Source organism: Osmerus eperlanus, chromosome 16 (assembly GCF_963692335.1).
Source record: "Osmerus eperlanus chromosome 16, fOsmEpe2.1, whole genome shotgun sequence".
Lineage (NCBI taxonomy): Eukaryota > Metazoa > Chordata > Actinopteri > Osmeriformes > Osmeridae > Osmerus > Osmerus eperlanus.
In genome coordinates, this window is record NC_085033.1 from 5751393 (window position 1) to 5773446 (window position 22054).

Genomic DNA, 22054 nt, shown 5'->3' on the forward strand with positions numbered 1-22054 from the left:
TGTCCAGAGTGTCCTTTCAGCTTTCACCACGATGAGAAGAAAAGAACATTGATCTCCTGAAATCAAGAGCTTGAGCTTGGTAATGTATGTCCATACCTATTATCGATCCCTCGTCAACCATCTTTGACTACCCAGCTTGGGAGAACAAGACTGTTACAGAATAGTGAGCAGTTGGGAACAAAAGGATCGATGTTTATCCATTACAGTACTAGACGGTTCTGTCATTCATGTTGCGTTGTTCTGAATATGTCATGGACATGGGAAAAGGACTGTGACACACGCACACTCCATGGCGCAACGGCAACGTTCTACACATACATGCTGTATGTCAATGCGTGTAAAGTTTTAGACAGCGCCACGCACACATGCGTGCACGTGCACATACATATTTACACATACACACGTTGCAAAGACAAGTCATGGTCACTTCCCACTGGATGCACACTGTACTTGAGGCAGAAAGATTGGCATTCAGCCTGGAGAACAGGAGGGCAGAGGCCGAGGAAGAGAACATGAAAACCTCAAGAATAAAGAGAAAGGAAAATGATTTGCTGGGAAGTGCAAACAACAAGGGAGATTAAATTGTGCATGTAAATAATTGATGACTTGTGGTCAGTGGGCTTACAGACGGCTTACAGTCACTGATCCTCATGTGGGAAAAAACAACAAAATAGGGGCAATCCTTACAGGGCCTTGAATATCTCATGAACCACACTGCATGTAAGCACAAACTGAAGACAGTGCAATGGTAACCTTAGGAACCATTCAATTCAATGATGCATTCAACAACAAGGGGAATTCCTCCCTTCCTGTTTGCAAACTCTTTTACATTCCCACGCCTGATGTCAGGATGGTTCAATCAAAGCTTACCGTGTTACCTTGTGCACTTTTTTTTAAAGAGCATCAAAAAACGACATGCATGTCCAGTGTCCATCACTACTAAGTATATTTTTTCAAGCAATTGAACATCTTCACATAACATAAAAAGTTAGTTTGAAGTGACACAGTTATAATGAGCTAGTTCTTCCAGGGTACATACTGTCTATTTGCACAAATCTGTTGGTGTCTCATTGGCCTCGCTCAAACCCTGAGAGTCCACTGTAGCTGCTGTGGAAATGCTCGGTATATCTCAGCAGCTCCTCCAATGAATGTTCTCCTTCACAACGACAGCAACAACTACCAATTCTGGCGAACCAACCGGTATCACCTGATCTACTGCCTCAGCTGCATCATGATGGATTTTGATTTCCAAATGCAATGCCTGAAATGTTTGTTTTCTCCACTGCCTACTGGCTTTCATTTATTTCCATTAGCCACTTCACTGATGTGCTTCCCTAAGAAGCGATTCGCGTGGCTCTAACTTTCTGATACGAAGGGTTAGAGTTGAAAAAAAAAATGCTAAAAAGGTTGCCAAAAATCGAGCTTGTTAGCATCTGAGTGCAGACCTTAAATTGGCAGCTTGGGAGGTGGCAGGTGTGTGGTTCAGTATTGGCTGCTCTGTATTTGTATTCATCTCACTTTATTTAAGAGGAGATGGGAGAGAGAGAGAGAGAGAGAGAGAGAGAGAGAGAGAGAGAGAGAGAGAGAGAGAGAGAGAGATGGAGGGGGTAGGAAAAAGACAGACTAATCAATTAGGCTTTCAAGGACTCCACTCTGCTCTCCCCTCCTAATCAGATACAGCTCTGATTTTACTCAGCCAAAAAAAGCCCAGCCACAGCACACTAATGAGGAGAGGAGAGAAGCAATGTCAACTCACCTCACACTGAGCCCTAGCAATGCACCGTAGCCTGCTCGATGGCTCACTAAACTGTGTGCTAGCATGTTAGCAAATGAGCAATCATGCATGTTACAAGGCTTGTATGATTGCTAGCGGCACAACATCCGTGCAGGTTCTCTAAGGTAAGATAAGATAAAATAACACTTTTATTAATCATCAGGCTGGGAAATGTGGGTGCCACAGCAGCAGAAAGAAAAGAAGCTCGCGAGACGGCTAAGTAATTCCCTACAAAAAGGCTGGTTCAACAGCCTCCTTGCAATATCCTGTAGGTCAGTAGCATATACCATTATCAAACGCAATTTCTTTTAAGCGACCGTGAGTACCATTTTTTCTCCATCTCCTCAAACTGAGCTGAAGGGGTTGTTATGGTAGCCATGGAGGATCTGGGTCTGGTCCTCTCATGTAATGATCCAACAGCTGTGCCCTTCATGGGTGCGGGCCCAATGACCCACGGGGGGGAAGCAGCTTCTTCCCTGCTATCAGCAGACAGCACCTCTTTGGGGGAAGGGGGGGGAGGAAAGGGGGGGGGGGGGAGGGAGGGAGAGATGAGAGGAAATGTTTGGAGCCGCAAAGTGTGGCCTGGAGACACTGTAATTTGTCTGGGCCAGCCCTGCGTGCCCAGAAGAGTCATGGTAGCGGAGGGTAGGGCAGGGTGAACACCTACCGCTGACGATGAGTGTGTGCTGCAATTGGACTGTGGAAATGCAGGACCACGGCGCAAATAACACAGGTAAACATCACTTTGGCATCCCAATTTGCAGAGAGCACCTTGGTTATTAAAGTGCTTCTTCCCCCTTTCCTAACAGGGTCAAAGTATTGACCTACAGAACTCCAAAACGGATATTTCACAGTGGTTTGGGTAAAAACATTGGCTGGAAAAAGAACATGGTGATCGAGTCCACTTTCCAATCCTTTGGATTTGTGCACCAAGCACGTGTCACATCCTGTTTCCAGTGAATGCTGTGTGGTGCCAAGGCACCAGGGAAGAGCATTGTTTCGTCCCTCATTTCTAATTCTCCATTAGGCATCTCTGCATGACTCTAAAAGGGAGTCAGTCTTCTGAGCGTTAGCTGGTTCGGCTGAGAACAGGGGTGCGTTCTGGGCCCTGTGGCAGCCTTCTCTTTACCATACTGTGAGTGTAATTAAATCCAAGAGCTGCCAGTATTTACTGGCAAGGAGGGCTGCCTCACTCCGCTTCTCAAACAGCCCTCCATCTGCCTGATTGGATTCTGGTCCCAGGCTGAGCCAGGGACGACACGGGCACTGGGGCGGCTAGCACAGCCTGGGGTCCTCCCTACACGGGCACTGGGGCTTTCTTCAGGACAACACCGCAGAGCCATCGGGGGAAAAGAACTCTGAGTGTGAGTGTGTGCGTGTGTGTTCTGAAAACTGATAAAACCCATAGAGTCCAAGCTCTTGTCGTCTAAACGTAATGATTGGTATTTATCTTGAGAAGCAAAGCAAAGAGAGATTTCATATTGATATTGGTGAAACAGATTTATTACTCTGAGGGACAGATATAGATATTGCTGGTAGGAGAAGGCTGAAAACATATGAGGAGTCTCTGTTTCTGCAGTCTTGAAGGACCCGAAGGTCATTATAAGGCAATGAGCCATGGAAGTGATGAATCAGGGACATTTCAGATTGAGTCTTAATGTCTTCCTGTCCGTATGGAATCTGCCAGTTTACCTGGATCTATTCTGCAGTGCACTGTAAGTGGTGACTGTGCTGCCATCCAGCTGCTTCCCTAGAGGACAAACGTTGCTGAGTCCCTGTAATTACTCTCTCTCGCTCTCTCTCTCTCTCCCTCCCTCCCTCCCTCTCTCTTTCTCTGTCTTTGTCTCTCTCTCTCCCTTCCACTTCCACTCTGCAAAGAACACAGAGGAGCTCACCAATCAGCATGAACACAGGGACATATTCAGACTTAGATAAACACCTTGTAAACAAACACAGGCCTGGGTGAAACCACCGTTCTCCAGTACAATCACACACTGCATCACAGTAATAGCCAGTGTCTACAGCAATTGCAAAATATAAAATATAACACTGTGGTTCTACACCTGAAAATTGTTTCCAATGTGTACACAGTATATTTTCTTTTTATCAACAACAACCAAGTAGCGTTCACCTTCATTTCTTCCATAGCTGTCTGAAGGATGAAATAGCATTGTTATTCTTCCGTTTCCCGTACAATGCTGTGTTTTCTTCCTTGGTCCTTTTACAGAGAGTATAAAGAACCTCAGGACAGTGTGTCCTTGCCCATTAGCACGACAGGGAGCCTGCAGTCACACTTATTACATACACTGTTTTACCCAACCAGGAACAATGTCCCTCCCCCAACAAAAAAATCCAAGAAAAAACTACCGTTTTTGAAAAAGGAGAGGCAAAAAAAAGAGTGGAAAGCAATACCCACTGATTATGGCAGTTAGGGCACATTGTATGTGGAAAAATGGTAGTGTTGGAGATGGGGAGAGCCCTCGGAGTCAGGCCCGGGGTGGCAGAGAGGGAAGACAATGACAGCTGTGATTAGAACGGCTTGACGTGGGCCCAGTACTAGGGCCCAGGCCGGAGCTGCATGAGAGGGCACAGGGCCCTCCTGTGGAGCTACTGATCAAACATGGTGCTCAGCACGGTGCCGACCAAACACAGGAGGTGGATAGAGACACCACCACTCTCTCTCTCTCTCTCTCTCTCTCTCTCTCTCTCTCTCTCTCTCTCTCTCTCTCTCTCTCTCTCTCTCTCTCTCTCTCTCTCTATCGCTCTCTCTCTCTCTCTCTCTCTCTCTCTCTCTCTCTCTCTCTATCGCTCTCTCTCTCTCTCTCTCTCTCTCTCTCTCTCTCTCTCTCTATCGCTCTCTCTCTCTCTGTCTCGCTCTCTCTCATTTCCTCTCTCTGAGTCACCCAGGCCAAAAGGCTCTTGGAGTGAAAAACAGCCCCTGTGATTTGTGTGCGGGAACATGTCTTTAGGACAGTGATGGGAACATGCTGGGCTTGAGATATTGCCCCGGTGGTCTTGTGTTTTCTTATTTCTCATTTTTTCCTCCGTAAACTCCCCTGTGCTCCCCTCATACATGACTCACAATAATAAAACAATCATTTTTCTCTCTTTCCCTTCTGCAGGGTCAATCTCAGAGAAATGATTTTTTCAGGCAATTTCATGTGAGGCCTTCTGTGTAAGTGTTCCTCTGCCGTCTCCAAGGTGACCTGAGCACGAACCTCAGGACCTGACTGTCGGCCGCTTCATCCCCCTCTCTCAGACAAAAGAGACTGACAACCCCACCTCCTTTCACCCTTCTCCTATGCTCCCATCTCCCATTACTCTGTCTGTCCAAACACAGGGCTGCATACAATGATTGCACATCATTATGGATATCGAGTGTAGTACACCAATCAACACCTGAGCCTCAGTAATTGGGAGATAATACACAATCATGGCATTCATTAAGATGAAGAATTGCCATATGACAGTTGACTTCACAGGAACTTCTGCTGAAGATCAAACAGCCAGCAGACACCAAGCCTCATTCTCGTCCGTTCTCTTCAACCACTTTAATGATATGATCCCGTTCTTCCATCCTCTCAACTTCTCTCGCTCTCCTTCCCCTGAGCTTTACCTTCCATCGTTTCTTCATTGCCCTCCCCACCTTTCTCTCGTTACTCTCTCTCTCTCTCTCTCTCTCTCTCTCTCTCTCTCTCTCTCTCTCTCTCTCTCTCTCTCTCTCTCTCTCTCTCTCTCTCTCTCTCTGTCTCTCTGTCTCTCTCTCTCTCTTTGTGTCCTTGTTCCTCCTCAGAGGTTGAGAGTGCAGTACACTGAGGAGGACTGAGGCTGAGGAAGACAGATGAGAAGACAGGAAGGTGTCCTGGTTTCCTCCTCCACTGTCTCTCTCAGCACGACACGCTCTCCCTCTCCACCATAACGTCTGCATTCATCTCATTACCCTGGAACAGCCGTACACCCGCTCGAGCTAAATGATGACAAAGCAGGGGGTCATGGGACGCCATATCTATCTGATGTTCTATTCGCATGTGTGCTGAGCTGCTCGGAGGGTTGAAGAGAAGCCGGCTCTCTCCATGACTCCAAAGCGCGCCATGACACGGCAGTCTCTGACGGTCTCTGACAGGATGTGATGCCTGTGAACTCAGACACATGTCCAGAGCTCCCAGAAATGCTTGAGCTAGCAGTTTCACGTTCCAGATCTGGCTCCAGTTGCTGTGTATATTTCCTGTTACTTTGTATTTATGTGTTGATTTTTTTTAAAATTTATTTTATTTTATTGAGCCATGTGTTTCTAACCAGCATTTTCCCCCTGGGCATCAGTAAAGTACGACTCGACTCTACATCCAAACATGGACAGTTACTGTACATTTACATTTGCATTACATTTAGTCATTTAGCAGACGCTCTTATCCAGAGCGACTTACAGTAAGTACAGGGACATTCTCCCCGAGGCAAGTAGGGTGAAGTGCCTTGCCCAAGGACACAACGTCATTTTGCACAGCCGGGAATCGAACCAGCAACCTTCGGATTACTATCCCAATTCCCTAACCGCTCAGCCACCTGACTCCTACTACTGTATCAGGGGGTTGGAACAAAAGCAAGTGGTGGAATATAAATAATTAGGTATTACTAACGCATTTAGCGAGGGCTAAATATGCATCTCTTATGCATGTGGAAGCACATTTTAAGTCCTTTACTTACACCCTCTTTCTACCACTCATCAGGCAAAACATCGGACACCGGGACAAAATAAAGGAAATGTGTTTTCATGGTCAGACTAAACACCAGTGTTAAGAAAGGCACATTTTTATCATCGATTGAGGTCATTTCTAGCATTTGTGTATGGAAGTTTCACTGCAAGAGATATTATTTGGCCATACTGCATTTTCCTTTGATTTTGGTTATCATTATACATGGAGGGATTTTATTTTCCCCCTTCAACACCAGTATCTAAAGTCACAAAACATGACCATGAACAAACCAAGAATTATACAATACAGTTCTCCCTTAACAATATTTCATAGTGCGCCGTATCTCTGGAGAGTGAAGCCACGGTCTCCCACTGAGCATAAAATCCCAAACTAGATTTAGATGTTCTTCCCTCACAGAGTGAAAATAACAATTTCTGTTGACCTGGAGTTGAGGTATCTGCAGGAAGAAAGAACTGGCAGCAACACTTGTGGGGATGCTGCTGGGCTAAATCATGTCGCTGGAATACTAAAACAGACCTTGATGTAGAATGGAAGAAAATATGCAGTGGTGGCTTTCAAGTCCTTTCTTTACTCTCCAGTCTTTGTAACCATTGTTTGAGCTCTTCCAGGGTGCCTCAAAATAGCAGAAAACATGCATTAAACATGGCCCAAGTGTCCAATGATGTCCTCTTGTTATGTATGCCTGTCCATTTAATTCCCACAAATAACGTGGTTCCTTAAAAAGTCTATTCACTATGTAGGATATTGAACAATGTAATTTCCTATCTCAGATTTGCTTTTCACGCGTCATAAAAAAAACTGGTTTTAACAAACAACAGCAGTTACTCAGCCTACAGGGGTATTTCTGTACTCAAAACAATGACTTGTTCATCACAACATCATTCCACTGTTTAGGATGATGTTACACCATTAACTGTACTACAATTGAAATTATGTAAGAAAAGTTGATAATTTAGAGGCATTGAGATAATTGAGCAGAAACGAATTAAATGTTAATCTAGGTGCCTATCTGTTCTATTCTAAGAACAGGTACAGGATGTGGGCTTCCAATTACACCTCAGGTTATAAACTTTTTGAATTACTGAACAGTAACTGAGTCAGTAGCCTAAATGCTATATAAATGTATATCTACTTATCACACCTTGAAAATTGCATTATTGTACATTGACCCAATCCATCAAGTTTGTTTACAGATCATTTTGATGACAGCACATAAGATGCCTTTCAAAGTCATATATTCCCCCACCATATGCTGCTGGATGAGTCTAACTAGTTTTGAAGAGCTCTTTCATTTTCTTCCTAATTAGACGATAGCCAGCGGGCAACTGGTGTTCCCTGCTGGGTCTTGGTCTGTATGAGTAGTGAAATGTTCAAAACCCCCCCTGTCCTTCCCCTAAGGCCCCCTGTGCTCAGCTACCACAGGCTTCACAGTTCTCAGAGACACCAACTCTGATCTTCCAGACACACAGAGCTAAAGAGTCAGGGACACCCATTCAAAAGAGGCAACCGGAGAGGGCCCGCTTTCACAGAACATAACATATGTCTGAAAACGGGGCCCCTGGTATGCTGATATGGCGCAGCACCCGGGCGTCCATTGATACCCCGCAGCAGGTGGCCATCCATTAATCTCCTTGCCGCATTGAGATTCAGGCGATTGTGTGGTGTCACTGCTCTGCAGATGGGGTTTCCAGTGCTGGATTGAACATCAGTTAAGGAGGAGAGAAGGACGTGGAATACTGATAGCAGATGAGACACCTCTCACAGCTACACAGGGTGGTTCACTGAAGATTCTGGGAACCGCATTGTGGCTAGGGACATGGAATTGCAAGATCAATCATTCTCGTTTAATTTGAACACACGTCCTACGCAGGTCCCTTAGTGTATTTATGAGTGACTTGTGGAAAAGCGGTCTTCACTTTCTTTCCTTTCTTTTTCTTCACAAGCTAGTGGTAGGGTTGACATTGTGCATGAAATGATGTATATTTTCGCCACTAGCCTAGCCAACCGCATGTTGAAGTAAAGAGATGAAAAAATGCCACAACAACAGAACAGTAACTGACCAATTATCTCCCTTCCTGGTTTCTGCCTATCTGGCACATTCTAGCAGCTGAAGGTTGACCCCTAATTAAGACTCTTTTTCTGTTGCTTTGGCTGATCTGTTAGAACATCATCAAATATTTACCATGAACAAGTTCCGGAGAGAAAGTGTGAACATGCAATGAGGGAGTAGTTCAGGAAGGCTGATAAGAAGGCCATGGTGGATGCAATGCACGTCACATGACATGTAAACGAGATATCTACCATAGACATTTTATACAATGATCTTCAGTATAACATTTACAGTACAAACATGCAGTGTGTACCAGCATCTCATTATTAGTAGAAACTGTATCCTTTCTAAAGACTACTTGAAGTTCATAATAGTGAAGAGTCTGTGAGTGGCTGGCTATTGATGGTAGCCTGTTAGTTCGACTAGGTTGTATAGGTTTATATATTGGCAAAACAACCAAGACTAGGTCCATTGATCTAATGGAGTAGTGGATACACTGGATATAGTGTATATAATATTAACCAAATAAACTGGAAGGCTGTGTGATAAATCAGAGCATTAATGGTCACATTTCAATGAAATTGATATTAAATAAACATGAAGCAAATGGATTAAATCAATTCTCAAATCCGTTACAAAATAAAGACTTTAAATCTTATCTCCTATTATACCTATGATTTTAAATCGGAGAGAGAAAGAGTGAGAGGAGAGCAAGGAGAAGGAGTAGCAGGAGCTGAGGAGAAGGACCTGAGGAGATGAAGAATCTAGAGAACAAAGCTTCACATTCCTATTTATACCTATCGTATCTGTAAGAGCAACCAATCAAACCACATCTTGACCCTTGCTCATCAACAAAATGACTACCAACACAACAGAAAAGTCACACAATGAAGTGTGAGAACCGTCATGCGAAAGCAACTCCAGTCTTTACCATATAAGAGGTGAGGACAGGAAATCTTCTAGCCTACAAGGTATCACAGGCCAACAGAGGAAACATGCGGCTGATATGAATTTTTGATTGCTGATTCTAAGGATAATACCAAAGTAATGGTTTATATAGAGTATTAATATTTTTTCAGGAATTTTAACTGTAACTTATTATACTGTCAACAGAATAACTGTTTCAGGAAGTTTATTAACACATGTAAAAAAATATGTTCATTCATATAGCTAATGTAATTGCTGCAGATGTTGCTATACGATGATACTATGATACCTGTTTTAGTTACATTGCAATATCGCTGAGTTTCATGGAAGCGCAGTATTGGCAATCTTTGTGTTACCTATTGCAGAAGCCCAGGATTACACCCTATGTTGCTCCAGTAGATCTGAATGGGAAAGGTAGGATTTAGCTACAGTTCTGTCTGCCATGGCTCTGAATAAATATCTAGTGGAAAACTTTCCCCAAACAAAACTTGAGCCAAACAAACGACACAAGCCTAATCTGTCACTTAATTGTTCATTAATTATATCGTAAATCACTGTGACCATGACAGCTAGTCATGAGGCAGACGTCACGGTTGGGCTGGCCTCTCCATCAGGCGTCGTTGTCCCAGGAAACCATGTTGTGTACTAATCACCCCCTTTCAATTGTGTCAGAAAGTTAGGTCATTTTCAAAAAAGAAACCAGCATATACTCTATTAAGTTTGTGTACACCTGTTCAAACAAGATAAGAAAAACCCAGTGTTAATAAAAATGACTTTCAATTTGTTAAAGGTATATGTTGTTTGTTTATAGAGTAAATTCATCTCAGTACCCTCCAACTGTAATTGAAATGAACATGAAACATTCTCCCCACTTACAGACCCATATGACTGCTGACATCATCCATTAGACTCCATGATCTAACATGTAGAGACTCCTGATTGTATTGTACACTGTTATGATGAACCACATCTGGTCTCATACTTTAGTCATGTCCCTTTAAAACGGAAAGTGCTAAAGACGCTTCAGCGATTACATTGTACAATAAGTAGCAGGAGGTACATACAGAGGGTAGAGTTACTGTAGCAGTATGACTTTCTCTGCACTGCCTTGTTCTACAGTAACCATAAAAAATACCCATGGATGCTTGTTAAATATTCTTCTTTGATTAAAATGGATCCCTCATCTGATTTACAGTGGAGTCATTTGGTTTAAGACAGTGGCTTCTTATGGCTGATGTCACTTGCAGACTGTGAATTACAGAGTGTGGCTCCCATATCAAAACTATTTCAGCACAAAGGGATGACGACATTGTTTAAAGCATACATTTTCAGTACTGCAGAGGTTTAAACCATCAGGCTGTCTATCCCATATCTTGGATTAAGAATTTTACACACTCAAAATGTCTTTACACATGTCTGAAAACATACTCTCACCACAATTTAACTCGATAGTCCATAACTACTCTATATACTACTCTATATCCTCATTGTCACAGCTTCAGATGGGCCAATTGTACTTGTAAAACCAACGCATATTATCAAGCTGTGACACATGCTGTTCTGGAGAGTAGGTGAGTGGAGGTTAGGCCTAATGGATCTCTCTGTGGAGCTGCAGGACATACACTGGCCTCGCCTCCACACACTGGGCCTTGAACCCCTGGGACCTGCCCAATTACAACTCTGCTTTGCTACGCAAAAGTGCCCTCTGTGAACACTCTACCGCCGCGTCGGACATTTGTATGCACATCGTGTTCACTCGGCAGCAGTGACAGCTATTTAGCATTGCGTTCGAATGCCTTTAAAAACATCTCTTCAAAGGACCACAGGCAAGGTAACAGGGAATAGAACAAATACCAGATGGTGTTGAAACCCAGTGTTCACATCAGGGGGTAATGCAAATGTTCATCATTCATTAATGGCAAGGACAGTAATTTGATGATAATGGAATACATTTACAGGCTCTTTATCCTTGTATTGTCTGAGGTGAGGTAGGGCATTAAAGAAAGTTGTCAACAGACATTTGCAACTTAAAAAATAAATGAAATATCTTGAATCCAGAAATAAATGAAAAACTTTACTTGTCCATATTCTTTATCGTGCTACACTGAAACATCCACAGATATTTGGAAGATGGTTCACTTTTGCATGGTATGTAGACCACAGAGAGAAGTGGGCGGAGCCAAGTAGGCTCCAATTGAGCGGCCTTGTCTGGACTTAATGAAACAGATCAATCTTCATGTGCCTCAAGGATGATGGAAACAGGTCAGTCGTAAAGTTATGAATTCAGAGAAGGGAGGCATCCCTGAAAGGTTATTATCAACGCGACACAGGATGGAATCGAGAGTGGACGCAGACTGCCTATCAGACTGGAAACACACCAATCAATCCATTAAGGGGAGTAATTGACGGAGGTGTCATCGGTCTGACCACGGTCTCTGAAAATCATCCTGATAGGGCAAGATCTCACACGCCACTGGTGATGTGCTGTGTCTCCACATGGTGTGCACATTCCTGTGGCAGAGGTTTCCTGTTTGCTTGAAGGGGCACCGGGGCTGGCGGTTGTGAAGGAAAATGTGTTTGAATTTCACATTGTTTTCAGAATATGAGTACAAACAATACATACAGATATCTATATTTATTGGATATGCATAGGATGTAGATATACTGTGCGTTGATGTATTTAGGTGGATGTAAGCGTTTAATAGTGTTAGATAGTGTTTGTTCTTTGTCTCCATAAGGAAAGAGGAGGGATGGACCGAGTCAGAAGTTCGCTGTTAACCTTTTTACCAATGGAGCCCTCACCATACTGCCGAGCTAGGTTCTGGCAAACGAAGCCATAACACTGATGAAGATGTGTGCCATAGCTTCATCCATCGCCCAGACGAATGACACCGTGTGGAGGTCAGCTTTGAGAGACCCTGATCTCTCACCCAGGGTAGCTGATATCTAATCAATAAATAATCTCTGACTGGCTCTGCTCTACCAATCCCCCATCCATCACCCCGCAGGGTCAGCTTGATCTCTCAGGAGTTCATGGGCCAACGGCTGCATTCCAAATCCGTGCCATGCTTGTCTTGGAAGTTTATTTTAAAACCTCGACACGCTCCCTTTCAGTTTTACCTGAAGTAGAATTATGTCAATTTTGGAATTGTGGAAAGTACTGTTTCCATTAGCGAGCACGAAGTCTCCCTCCCCGTGTTTAGATGCATTCTTAGTGGGTAGGTGTTGTTGTTACATTGACCAACCAGCAGAGCGGCACATTAGCGTCATACATGCTAACACACATTTACATTTAGTCATTTAGCAGACGCTCTTATCCAGAGCGACTTACAGTAAGTACAGGGACATTCCCCTGAGGCAAGTAGGGTGAAGTGCCTTGCCCAAGGACACAACGTCATTTGGCATGGCCGGGAACCAAACCGGCAACCTTCTGATTCATAGCCCGATTCCCTAACCGCTCAGCCACATAATTAGGTTGGCCCCTCTCTGTTCCTAGACACACAATATCTTTGATGTGTCTGTGATCCAGCATGCATGGAAATTCTCTATTTCACTCTCTCTGTCTCTTTGGGTTTTGTTCTCCCTTCAACATCCTTTTGTCCTCCAACTAGGCTATCTGCTTTTAAAATGTTCTGTTCTACTTAGACAATGCTTACTCTGTCCTCTCATATAATCCCCCTCCGCCGTTTTCTCTATCATCACAGAGTGTTCCTCTGTCGGTCTGTCTGTCTGTCGGCCTGTCTGTCTGTCTGTCCGTCTCTCTCTCTGTACCTCGCGGATCCATGCAGAGGGAGGTGCAGACTGATGAAGGATCCAGAGGTCATTGTACAAGTACAGCCGCTAATTAAACAGGATCAACGAGATGATGAATTTCAAAGGGAGATGGTGTGGACACACTGTACAGGCTGCTATTTCATCCTTTCGTTCTCTCTCCCGCCTGCTTTGGCTCTTTTCAAACAGCTTGAACAATTCTACTTCCATGAAAGCAGACACCCCTGTGTGTTAAATTAGCTCATTTCTAAAACCAAATGCCTCTTGGACAATTCTGTCTCATTTTCTTGGACAGAAGTTGACATTTAATTCCACATCTGCACTGGCTTTCTTCCAAATGTATTATACTTAATGGCCTTTACAAAGTGAAGGGAATTTGCCAAGGGAACTTCAGGGAAAAAGATCAAGGTTGGAGTTTCTTCCCTACATTTGTGTTTGGAGGTTGAGAGGAAGAATGGATATAGATGAGTCACTAGCATGTTGTTATCATGAATCCAATGGTCTTTTAGTTGAGACAATAACATGTAAAGATTCAATGTGGCCATTCTCAGGATGTACAATGTTAAATGACTATCAGTGAAAGGAGGATTGATTTTGACATGAATGTGGGGATACAATACCTATTCTATCCTCCCTCTTCCCTCTGTATAAAATCACCCCAGCAGAAATATGCCTTCTGTCACGGCTAGACCAACAGAGCCCTCTGGGTAAACGTGTAACTGAGATTCTAATCAATAATTCAACCAAGCAAGCACTCTACCTCATCACATGCTCTCCATCGACTGAAATATGATTTGGAACGGTAGAATTCAAATGAGAGACTGAGAAGAAAAGAACACGTATGGAAATGACAAAGGCACGAGCGGTGCCTAGTTACAGGTGGTGATACCGCTGTCTAGATAGATGCTTTGCCTTTATTTCTGCAGAGAAGCCAATGACATGGCTGCCCATATGCATCAGTCTCAGCCGGGAGAGATGGACGTCCCACCTGTTTGAGTTGCGAGAGGCTGCTGTTTATCAGCTCAAATGGAACAATGGCAGAGCAGAGACACAGGGATGAGAGGATGATGGTGAGGTAGGCGTGGGAAGAGACCATCCATCATTGTTTGTGAGTGCTTGTGTGTGTGTACATGCCTAAGTGTCTGTGTGTGTTTTTCTTTTGAACATCGGGTTCCTTTCTATTTTTACAGAATGGGCGGTGTGGTTCAATGCAGTCCCTATGTATAAGTATATTTGCACAGTTTAAAAGTGGCTGTGGCCATTTTGGTATTTTTCTGTCTGTTATCCAGAACTGAGGACACAAGGGGTATGGTGCTGAAATGTGAACTTCGCTCAACTTTTGTGTCAGTATTACAGCCTCCAAAATATGGATGAGGCCATTTTGAAAAGGTATGGAGTCAAACAGTTGTCAAACAGTCCGTTGTTTGTGATTCAGAACACATCCTGGAGCAGTAAAGGGGTTGGTAAGGGCTTAGGTAAGGTATTTGGATGTGGGATTTGATCCTTATTGGTTAGCCCTTGATGTGAAGCTTCCTATATAATGACTACAATGCACTATAAGACATGAGGCTCAGCCCTAGCCCTCATTCCTTTTCAAAGCAATTCTCAAAACCCTTCCCAAATATTGCATGTTTGTGCAAAAGGACAATTGTTCTGTTTTCAGCTGAACAAGGACAACTGGAAGGTTAACCTCTGAGGAGAAAGGCAGGGAGAACACAGTCCCTCTTGTTGTCCATGTCTGCTTCATGTGCCTCCCAAGCTATGGAGGTCATTGTTAATGGTGTTAAGAAATACACAGTGTCTATTGTTATTCCAAGGAAACTGTCTGTCACTTCTCCCTCGCCATAGGCCACATTTCATTAGTCCCATCAGCGAGGTAATTCGGAATAAAATATGGGGGCTAAATTGCAGCGCGTGAGGAGCCTCACAATGTAATGGCATTACCACATCTCAGCCACGCTCGGGGGGCTCGCTAATGAAAAAAGAAAGCAGCAGAAATGAGACAGGTGCCTATATGCTGTGCACCATTTACAACATATCGATTTGTTTGTCTGTATGAACTCTCGTCTGTCCAAGGATCTCCGTTCGGTAATTGCGTGACACAGGTGTTGAGGTTTGTCGTCCATTTTACCATCGTGCCACATTTTCAACCAATCCATCTCAATATTGTCACAGATTTTAAGAAAATAATTTTGGCATGACCCAAATGAACCGCCAGACCGATTTTTGAAGAGGCATTGATGATCACTTGGACCAGGGCCGGCCCTAGGGTTTTGGGGGCCCTAAAAAAAAATAGTGTATGGGGCCCATTGAAAAGAAAGGGGGGGGAGCCCGAACTAATCGCGGGGCCCTAAACAAATGTTTAGTTTGTTTATTGGGTCAGGCTGGCCCTGACTTGGACCGTGTGGTGAAGGGTTTGCAAGTGCAATTGGACATCTTTTTCTTGGTAACAGTTTCCATATGGTGATCTCTAAGGGCTTTTGCGTTGAACAATATTGAAATCGCATGAAAAGTATCTTAAGACTCTGGTCTGGCCCTGTACCAGGTTCCTTCACACGCTGGAAGGCATCAGAGATTTACTGGGATGATAGATTGCCTGCACCGTCTACTGAAGTGGACTGAATTGAGTACACACCACATTAGGAAGTGCTGGATTGTGACTGTCAAATAAAGTGCCAAATGTGTGTTTGTGCTCATGTTATGCTAGGGCGGGCCCCTGGAACAGATGCCAGGGAGGAGGGGCTCAAAGGCTTGAGAAATGATAAATGCTGTTAATGGAAAAACAATACAAGCTGTGATGGAAAACAGGTGGAATGAATGGAAAGAACATGGACATCAGGATGGTGGAGGGAAAAATTGTGAGTGAGAGGAATATCTAAATGAAAGCGAAGAGAAGTGAAGGAAATCCAAAGAAACCAGTAATGGAGTAGTGAAACAGACATTTAAGGACGGTCAGTTTTTAATCATTGCGGGAGCAAATACATTTTTGATGAGTTTGTTTTGTCACTGCAGATGCTGATGCAATTATTCAATCTCCCATTTATCATTAGGAATCTTTATGTCTCAATACTACACAAAGTGAATAGGTGATAACGAATAGATGAAGGGCTGTGTAAACAAGAATGAATACATAGATCAAACAGTTTAACGAGTAGCGAACCAGAAGAGGCTCTTTCTGGTTTTCAAACCAATACTGAAACTTGGCCTGAGCACAAGTGAAAGTTTATGATTGCTGCCTAAAGAGAGATGAAGGCAGATGTCTACGTCAGTCAAGTAGGGAGATAGTGAATATTTTATGCAGAGAAAAAGCACAGGCTTTGAATGAAGAGGTGAAGACCACGTGATAATGAAGCATGATAATGAATCTTTGCTTTTGCACTTTAACAAAGGTTATAAAAGAATAATAAGGTCCTGTGCTTATACGTAGGCCTACTGCCATTCAAATGAATGAAGTTAATTATAAACAAGTGGGCCAATCAGTCATTTCAATATTTCCATTAGAACCATCCATATCCATTAGAAATGTTATTTTTCAGTTAGATTTGTGGCATTAGTGTGTTTAGTCAATGACCCGGCTTTTTTGAAAAAGTTTGATTTTGTTCACAAAGAAACAAATTATTAAATAAATAGTAACATTTATAAAAGGAAATGTGTCTTAATGATTTAATACTAATGTGCCAGTTCATTTTTATCCTGTAAATTATTCTCCACTAAACTGATTTGGAGTCCTTACCCATGGACAATATCCAAAAGAAGCCATTATATTGTAGTGTAGAAGTTCACGTCTGATAGTAGGCCTACACAACGGCAAATCAACACTTTGTGTTTCTGTAACCAACGTCGTTCAGTGAAACATAGCCTCTATACGCCTATCAAATAAACAACACCAATTTGGCAGGTTCCACCTGCAGAAATGTGATCAAACCTGATGCACGCATAGAAGCAACCATGTTATTCAGGGATCCAGGCTTCGCATTATCTCAGGCAACCCAAACATTGTTATCGGTTATTGTTTCATGTTCCACATTTAGAGTCGATTGTGACGGAAACCCCCCTCCCCCGACACCTCTTTTCCTGCTCCGTCGAGTGGGTAGGGGAAAAAACACAAGCGTACAATCTGGCGGTCGCTGGAGAGATCCTTTGATACAGGTCCCTACAGGCTGCATCAGCAGGAACTCAGAGAGAGGCTTGTGTGAATCCCGGCAGAAGGCGAATACTGCGGGGTCAAAGCTACAGAGACTGCAGCGACACCCGCTGAATACATTTCAAACATATTTCTCTTTGATATTCAGATCAGATAGCTCTTTTGCAAGAGCCATGGGTTTATAACTAGTCTATGAAGCGCATCTGCGGAAAGGTAAGTTGACTCACAAACGGAGCAAGTGAACACATGACTTAATGGGTGGCATACCAACAACTCTTCAGTCTCCACGAGGCATTATTTCTCGGTCTAAACCGCTATTGTTTATTCTTGATAATAAACACTGCTTTAATCGTCAAGAATATCAATAATCATAGTACGTGGCATCAGATTGCAACTTTGATCAAAATTATTCCTAAGAGTTTGTGGTTCTTGACAGCAAAAAAAGTTTTGTCATTGTTTATATCATGGAGATAGCATTGAAATGATAAATTCATATGCTAAAAGCAATATCAAATATGCCTCCACCAAAAATCAGTATTCCCCATTTACAGTCTTTCTGTTCAAAGCTGGAAAACAAAGTGTGGTTGCATGTGTCTCCAACTAAGCATGGTTTGTTCAAGCCAATGAGACCCACAGTGTTGATGTTTTGAATCATCAAGATTGTGTGGAGGAACCGGGCTGTTTGCTTCCCCGAGACCCCACGCTCAATCATATTTCAATAGCTTTTATGATTAACAATGAACCCTGTTAATAGGAAATGTGCTCCTGCTGCTAGATTCTCTCCACCCACCTCCACCCATGCTGATCTCAGCTACGGACTTTTCTGTAACAGAATGAGAATAACACCGATACAGGACATTAAAGTACTATATCTATTTTTGTTATGGTAATTTTCTGTCAAGTTTTTCTCAGAGGTGCTGTTCTTTTCAACGCTGTGCATCGTTGTCACAATTGTTCTGTCTCCTCGTGTCTGGTGTGTAATCGTGTGAGCGGCTGTTTCAAGGAGTCAGGTGGCTGAGCGGTGAGGGAATCGGGCTAGTAATCCGAAGGTTGCCAGTTCGATTCCCGGTCATGCAAACTGACGTTGTGTCCTTGGGCAAGGCACTTCACCCTACTTGCCTCAGGGGAATGTCCCTGTACTTACTGTAAGTCGCTCTGGATAAGAGCGTCTGCTAAAGGAAAGCGCCGGCCATGATCTGATTCAACAGCACATATGCCGACATGCTCTTGACGTGTTGCTGAAGGGATCAAGCCCCCTGCCCCCTCCCCCCTCCAGTGAAGGCCTTCAGGTCTTCAGAGATTTTCTCATACAGCTCCGATCTCACAGAATGTGCCTTCTTATTTTATCCATTCCAATTTACATTAAACAACCCCTTCTCTCTCTCTCTCTCTCTCTCTCTCTCTCTCTCTCTCTCTCTCTCTCTCTCTCTCTCTCTCTCTCTCTCGCTCTCTCTCTCCTTCTCTCTCACACACACACACACATACTCACACACACACACACAACTCAATAGGAACAGAGTCTGCAGGTGTTGCTGTTGTTCTCTGTAATAATCCTTAACATCCCCACCAACCATTCAGTCACCAGCAGACCCTCAGCCTTGACTGGGGCGTGCTATCCACCTCGAAGAGCTCTGACTGACAACTTTCACAAACACACACAAAAGAGCACACACATACTGGCTTTTTACAATTAGCATAAGAGCTTAGGCTAATGCTAGGATGTCTGGGAGCTCTTTATCCACACATACAGATGTGCACACACACACACACACACATGGATGCAGCACGACCTGGAGCGAGTGGCTGCGTGCGGAGCTCATAACTAAAGCCCATTATTCCTCCAGGGCTCATCAGCTCGCGAGCGCCTCTCCACGTACACTCGGCCGTCGGCGAGCTCAGCCTGGTGTGTGATTGCCCTGACAGCTCCATTAAGCGAGAGAGAGAGAGAGAGAGAGAGAGAGAGAGAGAGAGAGAGAGAGAGAGAGTGAGAGAGAGAGAGAGAGAGAGAGGGGGTGATTGCATTGTGCTCGGGGGTTCCCAGGGCCCGCATGGCTAACGGCCGCCTCGGCCGTCCGTGGCGGCGGGGGCGCTCGTCGGGCGCCGTTCCGTTGCGTTTGTGTTAGTGTCTGACACAGAGCTTTCATGTAAGCAGGGGGACGACGCCTCTCCGTTGTCCGATGTACTCAGGTTGTTAGCAGGAAGGAACGGGTTTAATCAGGGCTGGAGCGATCCCCCGGTGCTGGCGCAGCACGCCTGTTATCTCATGAGAGAACTCCGAGTACACTTTATTTGGAGAGTCAGTCTATTGATGGTACATTTATACATTTAATAAACGATCAAGGTATGAGTCAATGAATGTCGACTGACCCTAACCATAATCCTAAGCCGTTGTTGAAGATCAGCTGAAATGTAGCTGACGTTCCAGTCGTAGTTTTTTGATGGTTGGAGCATCTAACCAAGGACGTAAAGTGCAACATAGAATATAGAGGGCCTGTGTGTCTTATGTCAGTGACACACTGATTGATATTCTACAACGAGTAACTTAGTGTGAACAAACTGACATACATATTGATTAATCTTGCGGAAACAAAACAAAAGGTCAAACTCTGCGTCTCCATCTCTCTCTAAACTTGGATATTGTGAAAAGGTTAACAGCAAACTTCATGTCATCCAACTTTTCCTCTTAAATTTAAACTCTCCACAACTCTGCCTCTCCAACTTTTCTTCCATAACTCTTCCATTCCAGCACTTCTCTATCTCTCTGACTGCCTCTATAACTCTGCCTTTAACACTACCACTCTAACTCTGCCTCTACTCTACCTCTCAAATTACCATTTCAACTCTGCCTCCACAACTCAGGTCCCCACTAAAGGAGACATCAACAAGTCAGATAATCTCTGAAACAGGGACTGAAACAATGGACCAGCTGACAGAGGGTAATGGGATGTGTTTAGAATGAATTGAATTAGAGTGTTGAACAGAACTGCAAAGAAAACATTTCAATAAAACAATCTTCCTGACTGTGCCAGCAGTACATTTGAGGCAAATTGCGTCGGGCAGCTATTAATTCTAATCTAAGATGCAATTCCTGATGCCAAAGTCAGCTTTACAGTAAGCAAAACAAGATATTTATTAAAGGCCTGAACAGAATGAACATAAAGAAAGCATTATAGATGATCTATATCTTGGATGTCCTCTGAGGGATAACGTCATTAATTCAATATCTACGTCTTGTCAGACCTCATCAAAGGGACTGGTTGTCTTTCAAAATCCCTCAGAAAATAATTGATTGATCTTAACATAAAGAAATCTACAGTGTATCTCTTTTCTTCATTCACATTTTCAGAAATATAGTACACCCGCCAAATAGTTCTGTCTCCTGACCTTTTCACATTCCTGAAAATATTCAAAGCCTTTTAGAGCCGTAAAGCTGCAATCAAATACAGACTAGCACAGTACCAACCAATGTCTGTGCTGCCTAATGAATCCCTATTGAATTAGACATTTGAAGAGGATAAATATCTGTATGCTCAATGTGGGGAGAGAGAGAGAGGCAAAGGCAGGCAGAGAGAGGGAGTGAGAAAAATTGAGAGGGGGGAGAAAGGTGAAGAGAGGAAGAGAGAGCGAGGTAGGCAGAGAGAGAGGGAGGTAGGAGAGAAGAGGAGAAAGACAGAGAGTGAGGCAGGCAGAGAGAGAGAGTTAGGGTGGGAGAGAAGAGGAGAGAGACAGAGAGTGAGGCAGGCTGGGAGAGAGAGATAGGGTGGGAGAGAAGAGGAGAGAGACAGAGAGTGAGGCAGGCAGAGAAAGAGAGATAGGGTGGGAGAGAAGAGGAGAGAGACAGAGAGTGAGTGAGGCAGGCAGAGAGAGAGAGAGTTAGTGTGGGAGAGAAGAGGAGAGAGACAGAGAGTGAGGCAGACAGAGAGAGAGAGAGAGAGAAAGAGAGAGAGAGAGAGAGAGAGAGATAGGGTGGGAGAGAAGAGGAGAGAGACAGAGAGGGAGGTAGGCAGTCACTACCCATTATGCAGGGTGTCAGACAGAGCTCAAAGCAGCTAACCAGGATTGTCCTTCTCTCCTCGCCAAGGTCGACAAGACACACAATGTTCAGAAAGGTGTGTGTGTGTGTGTGTGTGTGTGCATCGGTACATAAGAACAGAGTCTTTTCTCCTCAACTTGCCCAGATGTCTAAGGCACTTAGAATAACTCAATTTTCTATTCTCACCTTTTTGTTGAGGCAATTAACTGGCTGTTGTAATCTCATCAGTCAGCCAGACAGACAGCCTTTGGAGTGTTTCATTCTTATCTACGGTTCTCACTTTCTTTCTTTCTCCTCGTCTCTCTCACCTCTTCAGTCTTCCATCTTCTTCAGGCTGGGGGGTTGGCATGTTTAGTGACAGGAAGGCCTTTCTCTCTTTCTCCCTTACTCTCACTCTCTGTCTATTTCTCTCTTACTTTGCATGTACATATTGTACTGAATCCATTCGAAATGTCTATCTTTCTTTTTTCCCTTCTTTCCCTTTTTCCTTCTTTCTTTCTTTCTTTCTTTCTCTATTTCTTTCTCATGTTCATTCATCCTTCCTTCATTTAAAAACAAATACAATATGAGAGTCCTTCCAGCTTTCCCATCCATCACTAACAGTGTCAACACATCCTGAAGGACCATCTTTTCACCAGCCTTT